The following is a 26,770-nucleotide window of genomic DNA, read 5'->3' on the forward strand; positions in this document are numbered from 1 at the left end:
AGGACCTGGCAGCCCGCATCTTCACCTGGGCAGAAAACAGGGTTCGCTCCATATCGGTGATACACCTGCAGGGCCCAGGAACAACATAGCCGACTATTTGAACAGACAAGAAGTCTGAGCCACCGAGTGGGAAGTGAATGAGGAGACATTCATAGGCTTACGCCATCAGTGGGGAAACCTTCAGCTAAACCTCTTCGCGACAAGGAAGAACACCAAGCTACAGAGATTCTTCTCTCGGTCCAGCAGACCATCCAAAAAAGGGGTCGACTCCTTGAATCGGAGATGGAGTGGGGGACTGCTATATGGTTTCCCCCTATTCCTATAATACAGAGAGGCCTCAGAAAGGTCCAGGGAAAAGGCGAGTGACGTTAGTAATACTCTTCGGGCCCAGGCGAAGTTGGTTCCACCTCCGGAAGAAGACAGCTCTGGAAGAACTCCTCCATCTACCAACGCCAGAAGATCTACTTTCCCAAGGCCCAGTTCGGCACCCAAATCTGGGGAACCTACAGTCGGCAGCAAGGATCCTGGGAGAGGGATCTTAAGATCCAGAGGTCTCTACGACAAAGTGATCTCAACGGTGCAGACCAGCTGTAAGCCCGTTACGAGGGCAATCTATCATAAATCTGGGAGAAGTTCTGCTCAGAAGGTGGTAGTATCCCCATAGATCCGTCTCGCCCAGATATCTCTCAAATCCTTGACTATCCCCAGGCAGGATTTAATAAAGGTCTGAGGCTAGTTTCACACTTGCTTTTTTTTGCAGCGCGTTTTTCCCGCAAAAAAACGCATTGAAAAAACGCATACAAAAGCATACAACTGCTGTGTTTTTTTTTCAAGCATTTTTATGAGCATGCATGAAAAAAACGCAGCGTTTGTAAGCGTTTTTAGTGCGTTTTTACCGCGTTTGCGTTTTTTCCAAACATTAGGTGGCCCCTCACACTAACCCAAACCATGACTTTACTAACCTTAACCAAACCATACCCTAACCCAAACCCTAACCCTTAACCAAACCATACCCTAACCCTTAACCATACCCTGACCCTAACCCTTAACCAAACCTGACCCTGACCCTAACCCTTAACCAAACCATACCCTGACCCTAACCCTTAACCAAACCATACCCTAACCCTTAACCAAACCATACCCTAACCCTTAACCAAACCATACCCTAACCCTAACCCTTAACCAAACCATACCCTAACCCTAACCCTTAACCAAACCATACCCTGACCATAACCCTAACCCTAACCCTTAACCAAACCATACCCTGACCCTAACCCTTAACCAAACCATACCCTAACCCTAAACCCCTTAACTAACCCTGATTCTAACCCAAACCCCTAAATTCCATTGTCTAAACTAATGTTAAAAAAAAAAAACGCATGTGCAAAAAAATGCATACATAAGCATGCCAATGCGCACGTATGCGCATCCATAGGCTATAATGGCCATTTTTAGCGCAAAACGTGCGCTTGCGCTTTTTTGCAGGGCCAAAAAATGCAACATGCTGCGTCTGGAAAATACAAACGCACACCCCAAAAAAACGCAGCGCATGAAAATCGCATACGTGCGCATGCCAGCGCGCAGGTATGCGCACCCATGTTAAATATAGGGGAAAAAACGCATGCGCAGGTATGCGTTTTTTTTCCAGCGCAAAAAAACGCAAATGTGAAACCAGCCTGAGTCCAAAGCACATTGGAAGTTCAGAGAGCAGCTTGGAGTACTTTAATTCACCTTGGCCTCTCATCCAGGGATGGCTCGTTTTACAAAGGCCATACAGAGATTAAGACCCACAGTGCTCTGGGGGACCTAAATCTGGTACTTATAGCTCTACGCAGACCCCCATACGAGCCAATATCAGAGATAAATGTCACAAGACTTACACAAAAAAAACAAAAAAAATTAAAACGTCCTTTTGGTAGAGATCTCCTCAGCCAAGCGGCGGGATAAAAGCCAGGCCCTGTCAGTCCAGAACTCCTACATTCAACTATTCAACGATTGCATAATACTAAAACGGAACCCAGGATTCCTCCCTAAGGTAGTATCTCCCCAGAATTTAAACCAGGAGATAGTCCTACCCTCATTCTGCCATCCATGGAAAACGGAGTAAGATTCTTTCACTCATTTGTCATCAGACGAGCGGTCACATGCTACTTAGAGGCCACTCAGGAGTGGCGACAGGACGTAGAATTGTTTATCGAATACAATGGTAGAATAAGATAAAGGCACATCTACGCACACCCTGGCAGGGTGGATAAGTCAATTATCTCCTCAGCATATGACACTGGGGGATTACCTACCAGGGAGCTTAGAGCTCATTCCACTAGGGAGATAGCAACGTCATGGGCAGAGAAGGCGGGAGCCTCAGTAGAGCAAATATAGTGGGCCGCCACTTAGTCTATACTAGACACTTTCTGTAGACACTACAAATTGGACACGCTACCAGCTAGCCAGACGACGTTCAGTCGGTCGTAAGATGCTAAAAGCAGTAGTCCCACCCTAAGCGAATTCCTACTTTGGTATTCCCCATGGTGCTGTCAGGATAGGACGTCCTGGAAAACAGAGATTAGACCTACCGGTAATTTTATTTCCTGGAGTCCATCCTGACAGCACTGTTAGTTCATCCGATGATTTGTATTGGTGGTAATATGCTTGTACTAAATCTAAATAAATAATAATTGCATCCATACTGGTGTGGTACTTAGAAAATCACTGGAGTCTGAGAGTGGGAGGGGACCTTTTTAACCTCTCGTGCATTTCCTGTCCCTGTGATGAAGGAAGGACAACCCCATGGTCCTGTCAGGATGGACTCCTGCAAATAACATTACCGGTAGGGCTAATCTTTTTTTTTTTTTTTTTTTAGGGGTTCGCTAAAGGGGTTAACTAATGGGACATTTTTATAGGGCAGGTCATTACGGATGCGGCGATACCAAATATGTGTACTTTTTTTATTTTTTTTTTTATTTTTTTTTTTAATTTCCAAAAAATGAATTTATTGGGGGAATATATATATATTTTTTTTTCCAACACTTTTTTTTTAACTTTATTACATTGTCCCAGGTGGGACATCACTGTCCTGTGACAGATCGCTGATCTGTCACATCACAGATCACTGTGACAGATCAGCGATCTGTCACAGGCAGTGCAGCAAGCTTCCTCGTGCCTGCGCTTTGCAGGCACTGAGGAAGCCGGCTCCCTGCAGGCCCCCGAAGGTCCCCGTCGCCATCTTGGATTCGGGGGCCTGCAGGGAAGGAGCCCCCCGCAGCAGCGCGGCACATTGCGCTGCCATGGGGGGCTCAGGGAAGCACGGAGGGAGCCCCCTCCCTGCCGATGCTTCCCTTTAACCCCCGGTGTGAGGATCTAATATACTTTCCCAGCACAGATGACTAGTTGCCTCAATTTATGTTGTATTTACATGCAATGACCTTATCTGGTGGGGGAATATGTGCCTTTCTTTCTCTCGGCAGGGGGGCCACTTGGGTTCACATCACTCCAGACTGGCCGGAGACTTCACTAGCTGTGAATTCAATGTACATTGGTGAAGGGGGTTGGAATGTTGGATTTGATTAGGGGGTTGGGAGGAGAGTTGGACGGACTATAGAACTTGGAACTAAGTTTTCTCGGGCTTCGGTCGTGAGATCTACATTCTCCAAGGAATTATCCCATGGACTATTTTTACTGACTTGTTGCTGATCTCGTGGACTGGGGCATTACATTGGGGTCACCCACCTGGACTTGCTGAAATGCTTGTATGGATACAAATAAAACTTGTTGCATCGTTAACCTGCCTAGGTGATTACTAACACCCACAACTCTAGATCTTCGCAAGTGGTGGCAGCGGTGGGATCACCTATCTCTCAACAGTGCAACAGAGAAAGTTACTGGGTGACTTGGCAGAAGAGATGGCAGACTCCATCTACAAGAGACTCAAGAAGGAGCAGCTGAGATCCCTGTGCTCTGGGAGAGAGCTGGAGTGGTCGATGGCGGACAACCGGATGGCCCTAATACAACCCTTGGACGAGTGGGATCGAGAACACCCACAGGAGGAGATCAGTTCAGATGTAGAAGAGGGACAGCCCAGTGGACGGACAACAGCCGCGGGCAATCATTCCAATGGCAGAGGATCGATCGACCGAGTTGGGGCGGGTGCTGGCTGCGCTAGGAGAGCGGGCCACAGAAGGAGAACGGGCAGCTGTAATAAGCAAATATCTGGGTATCCATGTAGCCGTAACCCCACCACCCTCTGCGCAGATGACAGTGGATAACGGGAGAGAGGGACCCGCATCTTTAAGGTACAGGGACATACCACAGTTTAATGAAGATACCACGGGTACTGATGACCATCTTCGATTATTTGAGAACTTCTGCCTGCTTCATGAGGTGTCCATTGAGGACTGGCCGAGATTTTTGAGTGTTGGCCTGACCGGGAAAGCCAGAGAAGCTTTTAATAACTTGTCTTCTGGGGATCAGAGGTGTTACGCTACCATTCGCAGCGCATTACTGGAGAGGTATGCCGTCACACCTGAAACCTACCGGAGGAAGTTTCGGGAGACTGAAAAGCCCAATGCACATACGTACCGGGAGTTTGCCAACACATTACGTACAGCATGTGCTCGGTGGATCGAAGGACTGGGAGCTCGGGAAGCTGAACATGTCTTGGATATATTCATGCTGGAGCAATTTATGTCCAAGCTCCCACGTGACATAAAGGAATGGGTGGCGGATAGAAAACCACTCAGTCTGGATGAGGCTGCAAGACTGGCTGATGACTGGTCTGCCAATCGACCAGGGCTGTGTGGGAGAACAGCTCCGGCAAGTCGGGAACAGGGGCTTACAGAGGCCAGCGAGACCCATGGTCCAACGAGAGGAGGAACTGCGAGGATTTCGTACTTTACAAAGAGGGGGAGGTCTCCCAAAACCCCAAGTACGGCCCGCATCAGGGCGAGGTGGATTAAGCTGCCATAACTGTGGACTCATGGGACACTTCGCCAGGGAATCGCACTACCCCGGCCGGAAGAGGAAGAGGTTTATGTGGTACAAGGTGAAGTGTCACGGACTAAGTGGGACACTTCAGCGACCATGAAACAGCATCTACAGCCGGTCTGGGTTGAGGGTGTGGAGGCTGTGGGGCTCTGTGACTCTGGAGCCTCAGTCACATTGATCAAAGACCATCTTGTACCAGAACAATGTATTGTCCCCACCAGTCGAATGTTAGTCCACGTAGCTGGAGGAGAATCTCTGAACATTCGGACAGCCCGACTACATTTAGACTGGGGACACAGCAAGGGAATGGTGGATGTGGGGGTAGTGTGACACCTACCTGTGGATGTGTTGCTGGGCAACAACCTAGGAGCAGGTTTGGTGTGCCACTGGGCCAGTCTCGCAACCCGAAGCCAAGGACCCATTCCCGCTGCATCAGAAGACCTTGACATGCCAAATAACCTCCCGCCAGTGGTGAGTAATGCACAAAATACAATGCCTGTTACACTGACTGAACGTGACAGGGGGGAAGTAAATGACATCAGGGAGGAGGTACGGGAAGATCCATCCCTAAGGGGGTTGAGGGATGCAGCAGCCAAAGAAGGGCCTGGGGATGATGGGGTCCGCATTATATGGGAAAGGGAATTGATGTATAGGGTGACCTGAGACACCGCGGGGCAGGAGACCAAACAGTTGGTGGTGCTGGAGAAATACAGAAGGGAGATCCTATCCTTGGCCCATGAAGGTCCATTGGGGGGACACCTGGGAGTGAGGAAAACCCAAAGCCGGGTTATGAGCAGGTTCTTCTGGCCCGGGGTGACCCTTGCAATCAAAAAATTTGTAAGATCCTGTGACACTTGCCAACGGGTGGGAGGTCCCCCGCGTAGAGCCCCTTTACAACCCATGCCGTTAATAGAGGAACCTTTTCAACAGGTGGGGGTGGATTTGATAGGCCCCCTGCCTCGACCCAGTCGCTCAGGGAAGAGATACATATTGACAGTTGTGGATTTTTCCACCAGATACCCCGATGCAGTAGCTCTCAGAGGAATAGATGCAAAAAAAAGTGGCGCACGCATTAGTGGAGATATTTAGCCGGGTGGGATTTCCCAAGGAGGTGGTGTCCGATCAGGGAGCACAATTCACGGGGGAGGTATTGCGTGCCTTGTGGAGCCGGTCCGGGGTCCGACCAGTGTTCACCTCGGCTTACCATCCACAGACGAACGGCCTCTGTGAACGTTTTAATGGAACCCTAAAACGGTTGATCTGTGCCTACTTGGAGGGGGGAGACTGGGAAGAAGCTCTCCCACAGCTCTTGTTTTCCTACCGAGAAGTTCCACAGGCTTCTACCGGTTTTTCCCCATTCGAACTCTTATACGGCCAGCAGCCTCGGGGTCCACTAGACTTGGTGCGAGAACACTGGGAAGACCGGTCCAATTCTGGGGGGGTACCAGTGCTCCGCTACGTGAGGCAGTTGCGTGAGAGGATACAACACCTTGGGCGGCTCGCACGGGTACACTTGGAGGAGGCACAAGGGCAACAGAAAACTTACTATGATAGGGGCACCCAGCCCAGGGAGTTCAACGTGGGCCAGCAGGTGATGGTACTAAATCCCATCCGCCATGATAAATTGCAGGCTAACTGGGAGGGTCCCTACACAATAGTCCACAAAAAGGGGTCAGTCACCTATCAGGTAGCGTTTGACCCCCACCACACCCAAACTAAGAGGATTCATATTAACCGATTAAAAACATACCAGGCCCGAGATACATGTGCGGTCGCTATTTGCGGTCCCCCTCCCGACACCTCAGAACCCGATCCCCTTTTAGACTTGTTACAACACACCAAAGAAAAGGGAGGGGTAGAGTAAGTCATTTTTCCGGATCACCTCTCATCAGCCCAAACCAGTCAGCTGTGGGAGTTGCTAAGTCAGTATCGTGGGCTGTTCTCTAACCAGCCCGGCCGGACCACTCTGACTGAGCATCGGGTAGACACTGGGGCAGCAAGGCCAATTCGACAACCGCTGTACCGAGTGGCACCCGAGGTTCAGCAGATGATCCGTAAGGAAGTGGAAGGAATGTTGAAGTTAGGAGTGGTGGTTCCCTCGTGCAGTCCCTGGGCGGCCAGCGCAGTCCTTGTCCCGAAAAAGGACAAGAGCACAAGGTTCTGTGTGGACTATCAGAGGCTGAACGAGATAACCATCACAGATGCATACCCCATGCCCCTAATAGATGATCTGTTAGACCAGATTGGGGGAGCGACATTTGTGTCTACATTAGATCTAAGTAAAGGCTACTGGCAGATTCCTTTGACACCTGATGCCCAGGAGCGTTCAGCCTTCCTCACCCCCTTTGGTTTGTTCCAATTTATAGTCATGCCATTCGGGATGAAGAATGCGCCGGCCACTTTTCAGAGAATGGTGGACGTCTTGCTTGCAGGCTGTCAGGAGTTCTCTCAGGCTTATCTGGATGATATCGCAATATTCAGTAAGACCTGGGAGGAGCACCTGCAGCACGTAGGGGAGATACTCCGACGCATTCAGCAGGCTGGGCTAACAATTCGGGCATACAAGTGCCAACTGGGGATGGCAGAAGTTCTGTACTTAGGACACAGAGTAGGGGGTGGTAAGATAAAGCCTGACCCGGCCAAAGTGGAAGCAATGATGTAGTGGCCTCGACCCTGCAACCAAAAGCAAGTACAGGCATTTCTGGGTACTACCGGGTATTACCGAAAGTTCATTCCAGGGTACAGTACTATAGCAAAGCCCTTGACTGACCTGACAAAGAATTCTCGAAAGCAGATAGATTGGACCGACTTATGTGAACAGGCTTTTGTGCAACTCAAGCAAGCCCTGGCTGGGGCCCCTGTGCTGGCTGCGGCCGATTATACCAAGAGATTTCTGGTACAGACTGACGCATCAGAGAGCGGGTTGGGTGCTGTCCTTAGCCAGGTGGATGGCGCCGGGCAGGAACACCCGGTGGTGTACATCTCATGGAAACTGGTAGACGGAGAGAAAGCGTACGCCACCATAAAGAAGGAATGTTTGGCCATTGTCTGGGCACTGAAAAAACTGTTACCCTACGTGTATGGGAGGGAATTCACTATAGTAACGGACCATAATCCCCTGACCTGGCTACATCGGGTGGCAGGGGAGAACGGGCGATTATTACGATGGAGCCTGGCATTGCAACCATTTAACTTTATAATTTCTCACAAAAAGGGGAGAGACCACGGCAATGCTGATGGACTATCGAGACAAACTGAGGAAGCCACGAACTCTGGTAATTGTCGTCAGAAGGATAGTCAATTTCATGAATTGGAGCCCAATGCTTGCCGTGCTGGAAAAGTGGGGGAGGAATGTGAGGATCTAATATACTTTCCCAGCACAGATGACTAGTTGCCTCAATTTATGTTGTATTTACATGCAATGACCTTATCTGGTGGGGGAATATGTGCCTTTCTTTCTCTCGGCAGGGGGGCCACTTGGGTTCACATCACTCCAGACTGGCCGGAGACTTCACTGGCTGTGAATTCAATGTACATTGGTGAAGGGGGTTGGAATGTTGGATTTGATTAGGGGGTTGGGAGGAGAGTTGAGAGACATGATGGGGGAGTGCAGTTGGGTCCGGGAATCTGAAGCGAAAGGAGCAGAGCTAAGGCCGCTCTTGGAACCCATGGACGGACTATAGAACTTGGAACTAAGTTTTCTCGGCCTTCGGTCGTGAGATTTACATTCTCCAAGGAATTATCCCATGGACTATTTTTACTGACTTGTTGCTGATCTCGTGGACTGGGGCATTACATTGGGGTCACCCACCTGGACTTGCTGAAATGCTTGTATGGATACAAATAAAACTTGTTGCATCGTTAACCTGCCTAGGTGATTACTAACACCCACAACTCTAGATCGGTGCACCGCGATCGTGTTTGATCGCGGTGTGCAAGGGGTTAACGTGTCGGGGGCGGTCCGTGACCGCCCCTGACACATTGTGCCGGGTGTCAGCTGTGATAATCAGCTGACACCCGGCCGCGATCAGCGGCGCTCACCACGCGGGCACCGCTGATCGCTATGACGTACTATCCCGTCCCTGGGAATTAAGTCATATGTAGTCATATGGGATTAAGGGGTTAAGACTGGTGTTTTACTATCTTAAAGCAGAAATTCATTGGAATACTATGTGCCAGTACGAGGCGTATATTAGGCTAGTTTCACATTAGCATTTTTTAGCGCTGCGCTTCGTGCGCAATAAAAACGCATCATGCGTTTTGCATGCGTTTGGTTTTTTTTAGGCGCATGCGTTTTAACCAGTTTCTAGCCATGTTAACTCTTAAAACGCTTGCGATTTTAAACACAGGCCATGCACATGCCGGCGTTCTCATAGACTGTAATGTGGTTTTTTTTTTTTTTTTTTGCGCATTCCGTGCCCAAGCATGCTCATGCGTTTTTTTTACACAGGTTGGACGGACCAAAAATGCAACAGGTTGTGTCCGGCGTGCCTAGGCGCACACTACAAAAACGTATGCGCACGAAAACGTATGCAAACGCTAGACCATGCGCCCCCATGTTAAACATAGGGGTGGACGCGCACGATGCGCTGCGCTAAAAAAACGCTAATGTGAAACCAGCCTTAGATTTTCAGGTTTTCTGATAATCAAATGTCAGCTATAAGCTTGCATAGCTTCCGGATGATAAAAAAAAATAAAAAATAAAAATGCCTGTTTTTATTTTGGTCTAGATTATAGTAATTTTCAGAACTTGAAAGAAAGGAGTGGCAACTAGCCTGAATGAATGAAAATACATATAATATACACTGCTCAAAAAAAATAAAGGGAACACTAAATACCACATCCTAGATATCTCTGAATGAAATATTCCAGTTGCAAATTTTTATTAATTGCATAGTGGAATGTGTTCAGAACAATAAGGCCAAGTGCACACGTACAATTACCGCGAGAATTCCGGAATTCCAGTCCGCGGGAAAATCGCATTTTAAATTCCCGCGATTTTCCCGCGGAAAAACTAGCATTTTGCAAGCGTATTTAGCTTGCAAAATGCTAGCGTTTTCCAAGCGATCTGTAGCATCGCTTGGAGAACTGATTGACAGGTTGGTCACACTCGTCAAACATAGTGTTTGATGAGTGTAACCAACTTTTTACTACTGAGGCCGCCTATGCGGCCTCAGTAGTAAAAGATAAAATGTAAAAAAAAAAAATAAATAAAAAATGGTGTTCTTACCTTCCGACGTCCCGCGCATCCGTTCCCAGTAATCCTTTGCGAAAATGCCCGCGATGACGTCCGTTCTCGCGGGATCGCGATGTCTCGCGGTAATTCGCGATGACGTCGCGTGAATAACCGCGATCCCGCGAGAACGGACGCCATCGCGGGCATTTTCGCAAAGGATTACTGGGAACGAAAGCGTGAAGAGAAGCGGGAAGACTGCGCGGGACGTCGGAGGGTGAGAATACAATATTTTTTATTTTTAAATTCTATTTTTTACAGGGATATGGTACCCAAAGCCCGGAGGACAGTCTCCTCTCCTCCGGACCGTGGGTACCATCCGCAAATGTTCTGCTTACTTTCCGCATGGTGTGCACAGCCACATGCGGGAAGTAAGCGGAACAATGCATTCCTATGGGTGCGGGATCGCCGCGATTCCGCAAAATAATGAGCATGCTGCGGTTTTTACCGCGGAGCGATTCCGCCGCGGTAAAAACCGCAGCATTAGCACAGCATTGCGGAATCCCATAGGAATGCATGGGATGCTTATTTTTCGCGTTTTCGCTGCAAAATCGCGTGGTTAAAAACTCCACGTGTGAACTCAGCCTAAAACATAACAATTATCAATGTAAATCAAAATGAATATCTCATGGAGGTCTGGATTTGGAATGATACTCAAAATCAAAGTGGAAAATCAAATTACAGGCTGATCCAATTTCAGTGGAAATGCCTCATGACAAGGAAAAGATGCTCAGTATTGTGTGTGCACATTTGTGGCCTGCTAGAGGTCATTTTGCAGGGCTCTGGCAGTGCTCCTCCTATTCCTTCTTGCACAAAGGCAGAGGTAGCGGTCCGGCTGCTGGGTTGTTGTCCTCCTACAGCCCCCTCATTGTCTCCTGGTGTACTGGCCTGTCTCCTGGTAGCGCCTCCAGCCTCTGGACACTACGCTGACACAGCAAACCTTCTTGCCACAGCTTGCACTGATGTGCCATCCTGGATGAGCTGCACTACCTGAGCCACTTCTGTGGGTTGTAGAGTCCATCTCATGCTACCATGAGTGTGAAAGCACAACCAACATTCAACAGTGACCAAAACATCAGCCAGAAAGCATTGGTACTGAGATGTGATCTGTGGTCCCCACCTGCAGAACCACTCCTTTATTGAGGGTGTCTTGATGATTGCCAATAATTTCCAACTGTTGTCTATTTCATTTGCACAACAGCATGTGAATTTGATTGTCAATCAGTGCTGCTTCCTAAGTGGACAGTTTGATTTCACAGGAGTTTGATTTACTTGGAGTTATATTCTGTTTAAGTGTTCACTTTATTTTTTGAGCAGTGTATATTGAAAAAAAAAATCACAATTAAAACAGATTAGACATACAAATGGAGGAGACATGAAGGTAGGCAAGGGATGGGCATGGGGTCAAAAAATAAGACCTGAGCAAGCTGGGTGAATAGATATTGTAAGTGCACACAGATGGCGTCAAATGAAAGTCTAGGTAACTGCCAGTAGCATGTATCTGTCAGAGACATGACAAGCAATAGCACTCATTCAGAAGCTTACCTCTAGTTGGTCCTGACCACTCCGCCCCCCCCCCCCCCCCCGCTGCTGTAATGTCTGCAAATTTAATTTTTTTTAAAACCCCTGACACCAGTATATGTGCATCCAGATCTGCTCCTCTTTGCAGGGCTACTCACAAAATTCACCATGTTGAGATGTGCTCCTCATACCTGTTTGCTAGACCTGGAGCTAATGCACCATGGTGGCAGACAGCCGCGAGCCACAATTGATGGGGGACTGCGAGACACATGAGGCTCCCGAGCTACAGGTTGGGGACCCATGTTCTAACCACTTAGGTGTGGTGATTAGATTTGAGCGAAACAGGTCGGCCAGATTCAAAAGTCGCTGACTTTCGTCAAAGTCGGGTTTCATGAAACGAAACCCGACCACAGTGTAAAGTCGGCCATGCGGTCGGCGACCCAAGTGTCAAAGTCGGGTTTCGCCGAATGCTTGCACGTGACTTTTTTCAGCCAATGAGAGTTGCGGAGCGTAGCTGGAGAGGGGGAGAGAGAGAAGGAAGAGAGATTTCGCCGCCTCTAGGGTTAAAATTCATGCCAGGTGTGTTTACAGTCCTCCAATCACTACCGACTTTTCTCCCCATTGACTTGCATTGGGTTTCATGTTTCCCGACTTTTCCCTATAGTCGGCCGATTTCGTTCGGCTCGACTTTTGAGAAAGTCGGGTTTCATGAAACCCGACTCGACCCTAAAAAAGGCAAAGTCGCTCATCGCTAGTGGTGATTGCTATTGACCTCTAGTGGGTTAGAAAGCCAGGATCCAAGGGATCTGATCTTGATTGTTTATAGCGTGAGAATTTTGAACGCTCTGGAAGATTTTAATGGTAGGTCTCTAAGATCTGCTAGGCAGTAGCTCAATTAAAACAATGGTCAAATTCTTGGTTTGTCGGCTCTGCTTTCTTCTGAGATTATATGGTTAGTCTTTAACTATAGTGGACTAAAGGCCCCTTTACATTTAGCGATGCACCAGCGATCCTGACAACGATATGACCCGGTCAGGATCGCTTGTGCATTGTTAAATGGTCGCTAGTGAGCTCCCAAACAGGCAGATCTCACAGCGATGTAGCGACGCTGCAGCGGTCGTTACTTACCTTTCAGACGCTGCGATCCTGACGTCCACGCGTCGCTCATCAGCGCCCGACAAGAAATGGAGCTGCACGATCTCGCGCGATCAGCGACAGACAGCGGGGGAGCCGGTCGAAGGTAAGTATCACACATAGCGATATCGCTGCTGCGTCACAAAATCGGTGACGCTTTAGCGATATCGCTATGTGTAAAGGCTCCTTAACTATGTGGCTGATGGTTAGCCCCAATAAGAGCCCTCAGGGTGCAGAGTTGGTACCATTTTATCCTGACCCTACTCCAACATTGTCATAGAGATTGCTGGAGGCATTAGTGGCTGGATTTCTACAAACCACACATTGATGGCAAATCTTATTTGTGTGCAGCAGTCTCTGCAATTCAACTTCCCCTTTAACCATATTCATATTAATTATCTATAATATATGTTTCCTTGAATCATCAGCCCTTTGCTAGCTGACCATCTATTGTCCACCAGTATCCCCAATGCAACTGTTTGCATCATGGCTACTTAATGGAGCACATTTCCAGATTTTGGGAGTATTTTTATATTTTTCGATGTTTCTCGTTAGCCGCATTCCAGTTTTCAGTGTTTAAGGCTTTTTGAGTTTAGAGAATTCTTGCATGCAAATTATGAAGATCTACAAGTGGAAAACAACTTTAAGGTGGCAGTAAAGCCCAAAAAAGGCTCATTGCTACCTAACCAGCAGACATATTGTACCACGAATCCCTAAGCCACTAAAGTGTGGCCTTAAGCGTTGCAGTCAGACTGCCGTATTACACAGACAGCGATAGCATCGTTATGCTTGGACTGGCTGGCGGCTCTCCTGACCCGAACGTGATGGTATGTATTTCTGTGCAGCTGTCACGCTCGGGTTGTGAAAGCCGATGGCCAGTCCGTGCACTGAGATGAGATCGTCGTCCGTATTATAAGGTTGTCCGACTGAGCCCTAAGTTATCTGCATCGCCAACTTTCATTTCACTGACTATCTTCCTGGATGGTTTCCAGATCATTGGCCATCTGAAAATTGCCTGTTGGATTAGTTGTCCAAGAACTTAGTCATTACTGTTTTTCAAAATGGGGAATATCCTGCTCAGTGGCCTCCCCTCGAACACTCTCGCACCCCTCCAATCTATTCTAAACTCCTCTGCCCGACTAATACACCTGTCCCCCCGCTATTCCCCAGCTTCTCCCCTCTGTCAATCCCTTCACTGGCTCCCCATTGCCCAGAGACTCCAGTACAAAACCCTAACCATGACATACAAAGCCATCCACAACCTGTCTCCTCCATACATCTGTGACCTTGTCTCCCGGTACTTCCCTGCACGCAACCTCCGATCCTCACAAGATCTCCTTCTCTACTCCCCTCTTATCTCCTCTTCCCACAATCGCATACAAGATTTCTCTCGTGCATCACCCCTACTCTGGAACTCTCTACCACAACATATCAGACTCTCACCTACCATCGCAACCTTCAAAAAGAGCCTGAAGACCTACCTCTTCCGACAAGCCTACAACCTGCAGTAACCACCGATCCACCAAACCGCTGCACGACCAGCTCTACCCTCGCCTACTGTATTTTCACCCATCCCTTGTAGATTGTGAGCCTTCGCGGGCAGGGTCCTCTCTCCTCCTGTACCAGTTATGACTTGTATTGTTCAACATTATTGTACTTGTTTTTATGTATACCCCTCCCTACATGTAAAGCGCCATGGAATAAATGGCGCTATAACAATAAATAATAATAATAATCTATAGATCCCCTGCAGTATTGTATTTGCTCTGTATAAAGAACATTTTTAAGTGTAGAAAGAAGCTCCACAGGGAACAATGGGGCAGCTGTTTTTCAAGTATCAGGAGCAAGTCTGATCGTCCCTCAACCTGTTCGCAGCAGCACAGAGAATTGTTGAACAGCTTGACGAGATTACTTAGAGGGGTTTTGGTTAAAACAACAAACACAGATTGTACTCGTCCTCCTTGAGTGTAGTGCCGGCTCTGCGCCTCTGCTCTGTTCCCTGTGGTTCGGCTTCAGCGGTGGCAGCGCACATTACAGATTCAGCCAATCACTGAGCTCAGCAGCTCTGTTTATGTAGACGGCATGGACCGCTGACTTCAGTGAATGGCTGCAGAGAGCCAGCAGTGGACCCAGAGAGGGTGCGTACGATCGGTATTTGCGTAGATGTAAAAGTGGACCACCCCATCAATGAAGCACTCAAACTCATCTGAAAATTGCCTGATGGAATAATCTTCTAGAACTTATGGTCGTTGCTGCTCTTCTACATTGGTATATCTGTAAATCCCATTGTTTTGGTATTTGCGCTGAGTGTGATGAGTTCCTACATAAAAGCTCATCTATTGGACGCATGCCTGAACATACTGTAATAAACCCCAAAATTGGAAATCCGGTGATCAATTGCTCAGGGAGGCGGCGGCTTACCGCATCATAGGACACAGAGCAGCTCTGCTGCCTTGCAGAGCCATAGTAACGGTCACAGAATGCATAAGTGGTCAGTCAGCATTTACAAGATTTGATCTGCTATTAAATTCTTAAGTGGGAAACCCACACAATCCTATATACTTACCCTAGTACACTGACGAAGGTCTTAACTGACCGAAACATTTGTACCTAGTGGCTACTGTATGTATTAAAATATCTTCTCACACCTGCAACTTACACGAGTGTGCCCAGTATTTGTTATATACACTTAAGGTTTGGGAACCTACTGATCGGCACCTCCCTCACTGGCTGTGCTATAACATTTAGCTATACGTCAATAATAACATCCAAAGCTTGCAAATCTGAAGAGATTCCTGGGAGGTTCTAGAAGGTTTGCAGGGCTCCGGTCCGTTCCAGTGGTCAACAACTTGTGATGCATCTGCTGGACTAGCATCCTGCCTATCTTTATGCTCAAATCCAGTTTGGAGTAAACCATCACTACAATTGGTTTAATGGACAGAAAGAAGGTGACAGATTCCCTTTAGGGAGTCAGAAATGCATTTTTGTACTGGGTGATCCCTATTTTTTTGCTTGTTAGTAATTGTTCTGTTTTTGCGGTAATGGAAATTAGCGCTTGTGCTTTCATGAGCCTGTCTGGGCAAGCAGAAAAACAAGCAGTGTAAAGTTTGAGGAAGGATGGCATAATGAACAGGAGGTGGACGTAGGCGAGAAATTGTACGCTTGTTTCATATGTTAAATGAGTCCCTAAGTGCCCAGTGGGTGGTCCCAGATCCGAAAGTGCTTCCAGTAATGCGCCAGAAATATAACCTAAGAGAGAATAGAAAAATAAATCCTCATTTGTGACCATCTGTATTAAACTTGGTAGCAGAAACTCTTCTCCTAGGATGGACAAAAACCCCATTGTCTGTAATTTTGCCTGATGCAGAAAGCATGGAGATGGGTGGGATCTTTGGTGTCATCGAGCTCTGTTTCTCCCTGCAGAAACCATCACAGACCACTCGTGATGGACAGTGTAGGTGCATAGGTGTGCTCTTCTTTTTTTTTAATGTTAGCAATTTGCTTCTCAGTGTGGCAGTCTGGGCTTTATGGTGTGCCGTTTCTGGTTCCTCGACCTCGCGAAGCTTTGTCTAGGCCTGCTAATCTGATTGTGTGGTTAGTGTCCACTGTAGGACTGGGCCTCAAGTATTTACAATTATGGATTGTAGTGAGGGCCGGGATTAGGAGCCTGGCTTCTTCTGTGGTGGTTTACAAGCATGAAGGACTCTTGAGAGCTGGAGAAAGCTATTTGAGCTGCCTTAAGGCATTTTTATGGCTCGCTGCCCAGATTGGATTCCCCTTCTACTGCACTGTAGTCTGCTGATTGCTCTTGAGGGTTGCAGAAGGTATAACCTATTTCTTAACCTTTATTAGAAGCAAAGACAGCAAAAGCATTATCTAGCGGTGACCGCCTGATTCTGCTCGTGATATAGGCCTGATTTTTTTTTTCTTGTTTTTAAATTTTTTTTCTTCTATTTCAATTTATTCGATACATCCTGTAACTCTGTATGCTTTCAGTTCTAAAACATTGTTAAATATATACATACATTCTCTCTGGCTACCCAATGCCATAAGAGGATTTGCTGCCTAGCTGTGGTAACGTTGCATGCTGTTGTACAGCAGATGGTCTCACTATAAGGCGGCAGAATAAATGGCAGATTGCATGTATTTATATACATCACCATGTAGTGCTTGCTAGAAGTCCCTCTCAATGATCTGAATTCTCTATCGATAGAATTTTGGAGAGTGGGAGGAAAGTAGGGTACTTGGAGGAAGCCCACACAAGCATAGAGAGAACAGAAGACTTTCATATTGCTGTGTTCCTCTTAATCAGTTCTGCCTCAGCTGCCAAATGTGAAATTGGTGAATTTAACTTAAGGACTAAAGTTATTAACTTATTAAAAAGTAACTAAATTTTGGATATTTTTTTTTTTTTTTTTTTTTATAGGCCCTTTATGCTGCGCAGTCCAGTGGGAATCTACTTCCCAACCACTCAAAAGCCCTCTTAGGCCTCTTTCACACTTCAGTTTTTTTTGCATCAGCTCCAATCCGTCAGAGAAGCGGATCCGTTCTCAACTGATGTGAACGGATGGCACAGGATCCGTTATGAGACGGATCCTGAAAATGAGGAAATATAAAGGAATCGCTGGCCGGAAATGGAGAGAGAGAATGAGAATATATGAGAAAGAGAGAGAGAATGAGAATATATGAGAGAGAGAGAGAATATATGAGAGAGAGAGAGAATGAGAATATATGAATGAATTGTTTTTTTGTCCGGCACCCAGAAAGAATTTCGGGTAAAAAGAGTGTCTGGAGGATCCGCCAGAAAAAAAAACGTTGCAAGCTCCGTTTTGAAATCTTTGAGGATGGTGACGGACAGCAACTTTTGGCGGATCCTCAAAAAAAAGGATGCAACGGACAGCAATCCGTCACAATCCGCCATTAATGAAAATCAATGGTGAAAAAAAACGGATCCTCAAAAGAAAATTGAGGATCCGTTTTTTTCAAAACCTGGCGGATTGTGACTGATTGTAAAAAACTGAACTGTGAAAGAGGCCTTAGATGTGCGCAGCTCAGGAATGCACAGCTGTCTGAGTGCAAGCACAGAGCAGAGTGTGCATTCAGTAGAAAGTCATAGATCCTGATTAATTTAAAGACACATGCCTCTTAATGAATTTGGAGCATCAGGCGTGCAAGGGTCTCGCCACAAATCTTAAGGGGGTTTTACACTAAGCGATATCGCTAGCAATATCGCTAAAACGTCACTGGTTTTGTGACGTTATAGCGATATTGATAGCGATATCGCTATGTGTGATACTTGCCAACGACCGGCTCCCCCGCTGTCCATCGCTGATCGCGCGAGATTGGGCGGCTCCATTTCTCGTCGGGCGCTTCTTGCTGGGCTTCCTGCTGTGTGAGACGAGCGACGCGTGGAGGCGGGCGGGAGGACGTCAGGATCGCTGTGTGTGAAAGGTAAGTATCGTGCGCTGCGTCGCTGCTGCATCGCTGTGAGATCTTTCTGTATGAAAGCTCACTAGCGATCATTTAGCGATGCACCAACGATCCTGACCGGGTTGGATCGCTGGTGCATCGCTAAATGTAAAAGGGCCTTTACTCCAGCCATGGACTGGAGTAAAATTACCGGTGTAAGGTACCAGGGCTGTGGAGTTGGTAAGCCAAACCTGTGACTCCGACTCCTCAATTTCCCTTACACCGACTCCGACTCCCACATATATTGCTTATATTTAAGTGAAAAATTTAATGTAGTACAATGTGAACATCAGACATTAAATCATTTTTATGATACAATCAAGATATTTAGATGGAACATAATATATATTTATTGGAATACAACTTTAGAACACAAACTGTAATAAATTGTAAATATGCAATACACTAAGTAATATCTATTTTTACTCTTCGCCACGACAGCACCCACTGGAGGTATCGGATCCGCCCATTTGGAACAGGAAACCCTACAGGAAAGATAAAAGGGGCGGTCCGCCTTTCCTCCTCAGTTTTGGTTTCCTGTTCCAAATGGAGCAGGATCCTGCAGGATCTTACCTGGGCCATGCATCCGCCTGTGCGGTCTCTTCGGGAACGGCAGGGGCTGCGGTCCGGAGGCAGCGTCGGGGGAGACTCCGTTTGACGGCTCCCCCCTCGTCTGGTGGCATATTGGTAATGGCCGGGTCCGGGGAGGGCCGCCCGGTCTTACCAGGGAGCGCGCCGGTCTGGCATCCGGGGGATCCCCCCCCCCCCCATCCCCATCGGTGGGGGTATAGCGTGGATGGTGAGGCCATGTGCGCGCGAGCCGCGTGTGTAATTGCGGTGGCGCGGGAGCAGGCCGGCGCCCGACGCTCCTATACCCCGGAAGTGATGGTTGAACTTCCGGGGTAAGATGGCGATGACGCGGCGCATGCGCCCTGTGACTGGCGACTTCCGGGGCTACAATATGGATACAGATAAAACAGCGCTGCAGCGCTGCAACGTTGGAACATGTCGTCCCCCGCAGAGTCGCAGACCCCAGCAGGGGATTCAGCTGGGGGCAACTCCACCAGGGACCGCAGCGCCAGGACGGAGACTGCCCGCAGGAGCGAGGCAGCAGAAACCCGATCCAAACCGTCTCAGCCATCTGAACCGGTATTAAGCTTCACTGGGTGAGTGTGCAAAGCATATGCTCTACCTATTAAGCTAACCTCCTCTCCTCCCCCCCCCCCTCCCCCCCCCCTCTTTACCTTTGACCTCCCGTTTTAGTCAAAGAAAAAAGGAAAAACAAAACATAAAGAATGCGCATTATGTTCAGAGCCTCTCCCTGACTCCTACCCCAAAAAGCTCTGCAAACAATGCATTAAAGAGACCAGGCAGGGGTCGACGATATCTTCTCAGGATATCCGAGCCATAATTAGGGAGGAAATACAAGCCATCAACCGCGCCAGCACTCCCGCAGAGTCCAGTCATAGAAAACAGGTTATTGTTAGTTCAGAGTCAGAGGAAGAACAGGATTTAAACTCAGACTCCGCTTCCACGTCCTCATCATCATCCTCGGAGGCGGAAGGACGCGCATGTTTTCCTCTGGACAGCGTAGATAACCTGGTAAAAGCGGTTAGAAACACTATGGGGTGTGAAGAGGAAAGGGGAGCCCAGACCGCGCAGGACATTATGTTTGCGGGATTGGCAGAAAAAAAGAGGAGACCATTTCCAGTAATACCGGCAATTAAAGATCTCATCAAAAGGGAATGGGAAAAACACGACCAGAGGGGTTTTCTCCCATCCGCCTCAAAACGGAAGTACCCGTTCACTGATGAAGATCTATTAAAATGGTCTAAAATACCAAAAGTGGACGCTGTCATATCCTCCACTTCCAAACAAACCTCGATCCCGGTCGAGGACGCAGGATTGTTAGCAGACCCATTGGACCGAAAGGCTGAATCTTCGCTCAAAAGGTCCTGGGAGTCCACCACCGTGGTATTCAAACCCGCAATAGCCAGCACATGTACTGCTAGGTCAATGCTGGTATGGCTAGATCAATTAGACCAGCAGATTGAGCAAAGAGTGTCAAGAGACAAACTGCGTGCAGCCATCCCGTTGATAAGAGGGGCAGCTGCCTTTATGGCAGACGCTTCAGCGGACACCCTAAGACTGGCAGCAAGGTCGGCAGCCCTGGTGAATAACGCCAGACGCGCGCTTTGGATAAAAAGCTGGAAAGGGGATGCACAGTCAAAGTCCAAAATTAGTGCAACCCCATGCGAGGGTGAGTTCCTCTTCGGAAAAGCCTTAGACGAAATTCTCGCCAAGGCAAAAGAAAGAAAAAAGGCCTTCAGTGATTCTCCCATTCCGTTTTATAGGAAAACCTTTAAAAGACGGCCATTCGGGAGAAGAAGACAATCGGACAGAACGAGATGGGCCACGAAAGACGAAAAGCAGAAGGGTACCATCTTCAGAGGGCCAACATATAGGAGAGAGAAAAATTAAAAGTTTAGACCCACCGGTTGGGGGCAGATTAAAATTTTTTTTTACCAAATGGGAACAAATTACGTCAAACCCATGGATTTTGAAAATAATCAAGGAAGGAATAAAGATTGAATTCCTTCGAATCCCCTATGAGTTCTTTGTTATAACTCACCTTAATTCCTCACTTCAGCAAAAGGCTCTCGAAGACGAGATTCGAGTCCTGCTAGCCAAAAAAGTTTTAGTTGACGTCCCTGAGGAACAACAGGGTAGAGGCTTTTACTCTCCCCTGTTTTTGGTGTCTAAACCAGACGGTACATTTAGAACCATTATTAATTTAAAGAAGCTAAATTCATTTATAAAAAATTATAAGTTCAAAATGGAATCGATTAGATCCACTATAAAGCTTCTTTTTCCAAATTGCGTAATGGCAGGGATTGATTTAAAAGATGCTTATTATCATCTCCCTATACACAACAGATTCCAGAAATACCTAAGAGTCGCAGTGGAAGTCGAGGGCAGGATTCGTCATTTCCAATACGCGGCCATGCCCTTCGGGCTTTCCACGGCACCAAGAATATTTACCAAGGTGATGGCAGAAATGATGGCCTACCTTCGCCAAAAGGACACACTGATCGTGCCGTATTTAGACGACTTCCTAATAATTGGGAATTCAGTCAAACAATGTACCGAACGCGTGACTGACGCAGTCTCCTCTTTTCAGAGCCTTGGCTGGATCATCAATATCCAAAAGTCCAGACTCGATCCGCAATCTCTCCAGACTTTTCTAGGATTTCAACTAGATTCCTTGACCCAGAGATGTCTACTACCCCAGGTAAAAATCATCCTCATAAAACAAAAAATACAAGCAGCTATAGTTAAACCACGTGTATCCTTAAGAGGAGCAATGTCACTATTAGGATCACTAAATTCTTGCACCCCGGCAGTCCGGTGGGCCCAGTACCATGTCCGTACACTACAACACCAGATCCTCCAGGAGGATAAACGACATAGTGGTTATTTACAGAGCAAAATAACCCTGTCACAAGAAGTCTTGACTTCCCTAGAGTGGTGGTTAGACGATGACCATTTATGTTCAGGAGTCCCATGGGTTATAGTTCCATCCTGTATTGTAACCACCGATGCCAGTCCCCAGGGCTGGGGAGCCCACATGGAGAATGGGTTTTATCAGGGAAGGTGGAGTAAAGAGGAATGTGATTACTCATCTAATTTAAAAGAACTGACTGCAGTGTTCTATGCTCTATACAACTTCCTTCCGCAGCTCCAACAGAAGCATGTAAGGATCCTGTCGGACAATACCACCACAGTGGCATATATAAACAGACAAGGAGGAACTCGATCAGAGACTCTGATGTCTTCAGCGGCAAAAATTTTAAACTTAGCAGAAAACTATTTTTTGTCCCTCTCGGCCCTTCATATAAGAGGCGAGAGCAATCAAAAGGCAGACTTCCTAAGCCGTCACACTCTACGACAAGGAGAGTGATGCCTCAATCGGAAGGTCTTCAGGGACATAGTAGCCGCATGGGGACAACCCGAGGTGGATCTTTTCGCCACAAGGGAGAACAGGCAGATAAAAACCTTTGCCTCCCTATCTCCGTCAGATCACCCAAACATACTGGACGCCTTTCTAGCTCCATGGAATTTCAACCTAGCGTATGCGTTCCCTCCATTGATCCTCCTACCTCAAGTAATTCGGAAGATCAGAGACGACAAAGCCAGAATAATCTTAATAGCACCGTTCTGGCCAAAAAGACCGTGGTTTTCGTGGCTGCAGATTATGTCGATAACAGATCCTTGGATCCTTCCGACTGCCAATCTACTCTCCCAGGGCCCCTTTTTCCACCCTCAAGTGCTCAGCTTGCACTTGACGGCGTGGAATTTGAGAGGCAGTTATTGAGGACAAGAGGATTCTCGGAGTCCTTAATTGCTACACTACTACAAAGTAGAAAACAGTCCACGACCCAGATTTATACTAGAATATGGAAAAAATTTCTTCAATTCCATACAGTACCTCATACAACAGAAGTTCCGATAATCCCAATCTTGGAATTTCTGCAGAAGGGGAAACACTTAGGCTTAGCAGTAAATACACTAAGGGTACAAATATCGGCATTAGGAGCACTATATGGCCATAATATAGCGGGCAACAAGTGGATAACTCGTTTCATTACAGCATGTGAACGAATAGCTCCAATCCACATACCCTCCGTCCCTACATGGGATCTAAATCTGGTCTTAGACGCCCTAACGGTAGACCCCTTTGAGCCGATCGACACAATACCCTTCAAATACTTAGCACTTAAAATGGCCCTCTTAGTATCACTGACCTCAGCTAGAAGAGTGGGTGATATTCAGGCCTTGTCAATAGATCCACCTTTTTTCCAAGAATACCAAGACAGATTAGTATTAAAACCTGACCCTGCCTACCTGCCAAAAGTGGCAACAAAATATCATAGATCTCAGGAGATACTCCTCCCAACCTTCTATAAAAATCCCTCTACTCCGGAAGAGCAGAAGTTCCATACTCTGGACGTCAAAAGAACTGTCCTAAAATATATTGAGAGGTCCAACAGTTGGAGGCAGAGCAGGGCCCTATTTGTTTCATTTCAGGGCCGTAAGAAGGGGTATGGAGTCACGAAGAGCACCATTTCCCGGTGGATCAGAGAGGCCATTCGTTTAGCCTACTCCGCAAAAAACGAAGATCCTCCAGGGAACATCAGGGCGCATTCCACCAGAGCAATGGCAACCTCTTGGGCGGAAAAGGGAGATGTTCCGATTGAAACTATATGTAAGGCGGCAGTTTGGTCATCCCCTTCTACCTTCTATAAGCACTACAGACTTGATCTGTCATCAACCTCTGACTTAAGCTTTGGCAGGACTATCCTTGGCACGGTGGTCCCACCCAGGTGATGGTCTCTGGAATCTCTCCAGTGGGTGCTGTCGTGGCGAAGAGTAAAAAGCCGGATTACTTACCGGTAATGCTCTTTTAATGAGTCCACGACAGCACCCGTTCACTTCCCCCCCTAAAGATATCAATAGTTAAAGTATTACCAAATAATGGATAAGAAAGATGTTAAAATAAGAGAACATTGCCTAATCCTTGGCGGTCCTTCTGGTACTCTGAAACGTAAAACTGAGGAGGAAAGGCGGACCGCCCCTTTTATCTTTCCTGTAGGGTTTCCTGTTCCAAATGGGCGGATCCGATACCTCCAGTGGGTGCTGTCGTGGACTCATTAAAAGAGCATTACCGGTAAGTAATCCGGCTTTTTTTTTTTTTTTTTTTTTTTTTAATCACTATGTAAGTGGCAAAAAACAGTTTTCAACAAAAACATACTAAATAACATTTGTGCAGTCTATGAATCTGTTCTAAGAAATAGAATTGCCTCCCACAGATCCTCCTTCATAGATGACCTCAAATTTGACCTAATAATTTTAAGGCTAGAGAACAACCTCTCTACAGTAACTTGGGTTGGAGGCAAAGCTGTAACCACATGGGCAACATCTCTAACAATTTCCGGGTATAAAGGAATTGCCTCGTGCACAGTCAGTTTTGATGAACGGTTGAATTTTTCTATTTCTTTGAGAGAAAGTGAAACATTTTGCTGAAATATGGTCAATCTGCTTGCTATAGGAGACGGAGTGAAATCTTTTTCCTTGCAGCAACGCTTTGCCTGCTCCATGTCATCCAAATACTTGTCAAAGTCAAACTCCTCATCTGATGAGGATGAAGATATGGCAGCAGTAGCACTGTCAGGACCCAAGTCCTCTTGCGCCTGGCAGTCCTCATGTAGGTCACTCATCCTAACTGCTACCTCAGTCAGAGCTTCTTTTCCTTTAGTAAGCTGTTGATCATCAAGCAGTATACGATGACTTGGCTCCACATAAACAGCTGCCAGAAAACTTTTATTTTCCTATAGCTGTGTCTCTCTCCATTTCATTGAAGCAGAAATTCCATCTGCGATTAAACCTCCTCTTTGGGACAGGCAAAATAGCAAGTTCTTCCACTCCCTTATGAAAATGCCAGGAGTTAAATCCTCAGCTTGTAATTTTTTAGTCACGGTAAATGGGTGATTTAAGCAATTCCTTCAATGACCTTCATTTAGGGTTACGTGAGGGTTCGCCATATCTATAAGAAACTGTTTTAGTTCAAGCAATCGCTCAATCATTAAATAAGTGCTGCCCCACTGAGTGGCATGATCGACAATTGCCCCTTTTCGTAGCACGTCTCTTCAAGATGGAATCAATTTTAGGGGTTCTGGCGGCAATAACCAATTTCCTCACTTTTCCAGTCAGATTTCCAGCATGTCCCTCTTGCAGACTATCTTATTGCCAGCTGCAGCGTGTGCACAACACAGCGCATGTGATGAATAGGAAAGTGTTTTGAAGCAGCTTCAACAAGATCATCTATTTCTAAAGTATAATTTTGCTGTTCTATTGTGATATCTGTTTGTTCCTCAGTTACATGAACAGGGCTGTGGCCTTCCATCTCAAACATACTGAATCCTAAATTTTCTTCTAGCTGTTCATTACTCTCATTCATCAGTTTAATTGTACTTATCATGTTTGAAGCATTGTCCGTTACAATAGCAAGAACCTGTTCTTTTTTGAGTTCGTAATCTTGCAGAACTTTTTCCACTAAGGCCTGGAGAAACTGGCTGCAGTGATGAGCTTTAGTATCTTTTACTGCCAATGTCTTGGTAACTATTTCTTCGTTGTCACAAACATATCGAACATTGATGGTAAAATAGTTCACTCTGTGACGTGTGCAGGCATCCATTTTAAGAAACGAAGCGTCTTTTTAAGATCTTCCTTTTGTTTAAGAGCTTCTTCAATCACTAATATTCTAATACTTTCTCTTTCCAGAGAAACACCAAGTTTGGGGGCCATTTCTCCATTAAGAGCTGTAAAAGCTGGTTGTGCAAATAATGATAATGGTACATTGTCCTTCACAACAAGCTGTATGAGCTGTCTTTTGAACATATCTGCTGTCATTGTTACAGTAACTTTGTCACTTACTAAATATCTTGTTAATAATGTTTGAGATGCTCTTTCCTCCTCCTTTGCCTGGCAGGAAGTGCTGGGCGCGGGTTTCTTGGTGCTGCTGTCATCTTTCTCAGTCACAGCTTTGAAACCTGGGTGGAAGAATTGTAAATGTCTTTTTAGATTGGAAGCTCTTGTAGGAGCATTTTTATCACTGCCTGAGTATGCACTGATTTTAGCATCACAGCATTTGTTTTCCTCTGGGTCATTTATCATACATTGACACACAAAATATTTTTCACTAGATGAAGAGCCCGGCGTTGCCTGGGCATAGTAACCAACTGTGGTTAGTTATAACAAATTATAATGATTATATTGCACATAGAAACCGTGCATCTAATTCTATCCTATGTGATGCTGACTGCTGAGCTGTGTATCTAATCCTATTGTGTGATACTGTCTGAGCCGTGTATCTAATACTATTGTGTGATACTGTGTGCTGAGCTGCGTATCTAATCCTCTCCTGTGTGATACGGTCTGCTGAGCTGTGTATCTAATACTATTCTGTGTGATACTGGGCTCCCCCTGCAGTCTGTGTCAGAGGGTGGTCTGTGTTGGCACGGTAATAAATTATTTCCAGCTTTACAGAAGGACGATAACACCATAGAAATAAGAATAATAGGCCTCAGTTACCACAACTGTCTACAAAGAACACTGTTGCTGATGGCAACCAATCACAGCTCATTTTTCATCTTTTAAACAGCTCTGGGGCAGCGTGGGGAGTTTTGAGTGGCAACTTTTTTTTGCATTGAACTATGGTACCCAATTTATTATATATTTTAGGAGTCGGTCCATTTTATACCGACTCTGACTCCACCAAAATGAGCACCGAGTCCACAGCCCTGTAAGGTACGCCACTACTTGACATGAACTAGATGAGCTGTGCCATCACGCTCCCATTCTGCTCAATTTGGC

General features: G+C 46.7%; 1 protein-coding gene across 2 annotated transcripts in view; it reads left to right on the forward strand.

Annotated features, from left to right (window-relative positions):
* The window catches only part of TNRC6C (trinucleotide repeat containing adaptor 6C), a 175,056-nt gene that overhangs the window by 15,114 nt on the left and 133,172 nt on the right, over window positions 1–26,770 (forward strand). The window lies entirely within an intron of this gene.

The sequence above is a fragment of the Dendrobates tinctorius genome, unplaced genomic scaffold (assembly GCF_039654945.1).
Source record: "Dendrobates tinctorius isolate UK_male_01 unplaced genomic scaffold, ASM3965494v1 ptg000223l, whole genome shotgun sequence".
NCBI lineage: Eukaryota > Metazoa > Chordata > Amphibia > Anura > Dendrobatidae > Dendrobates > Dendrobates tinctorius.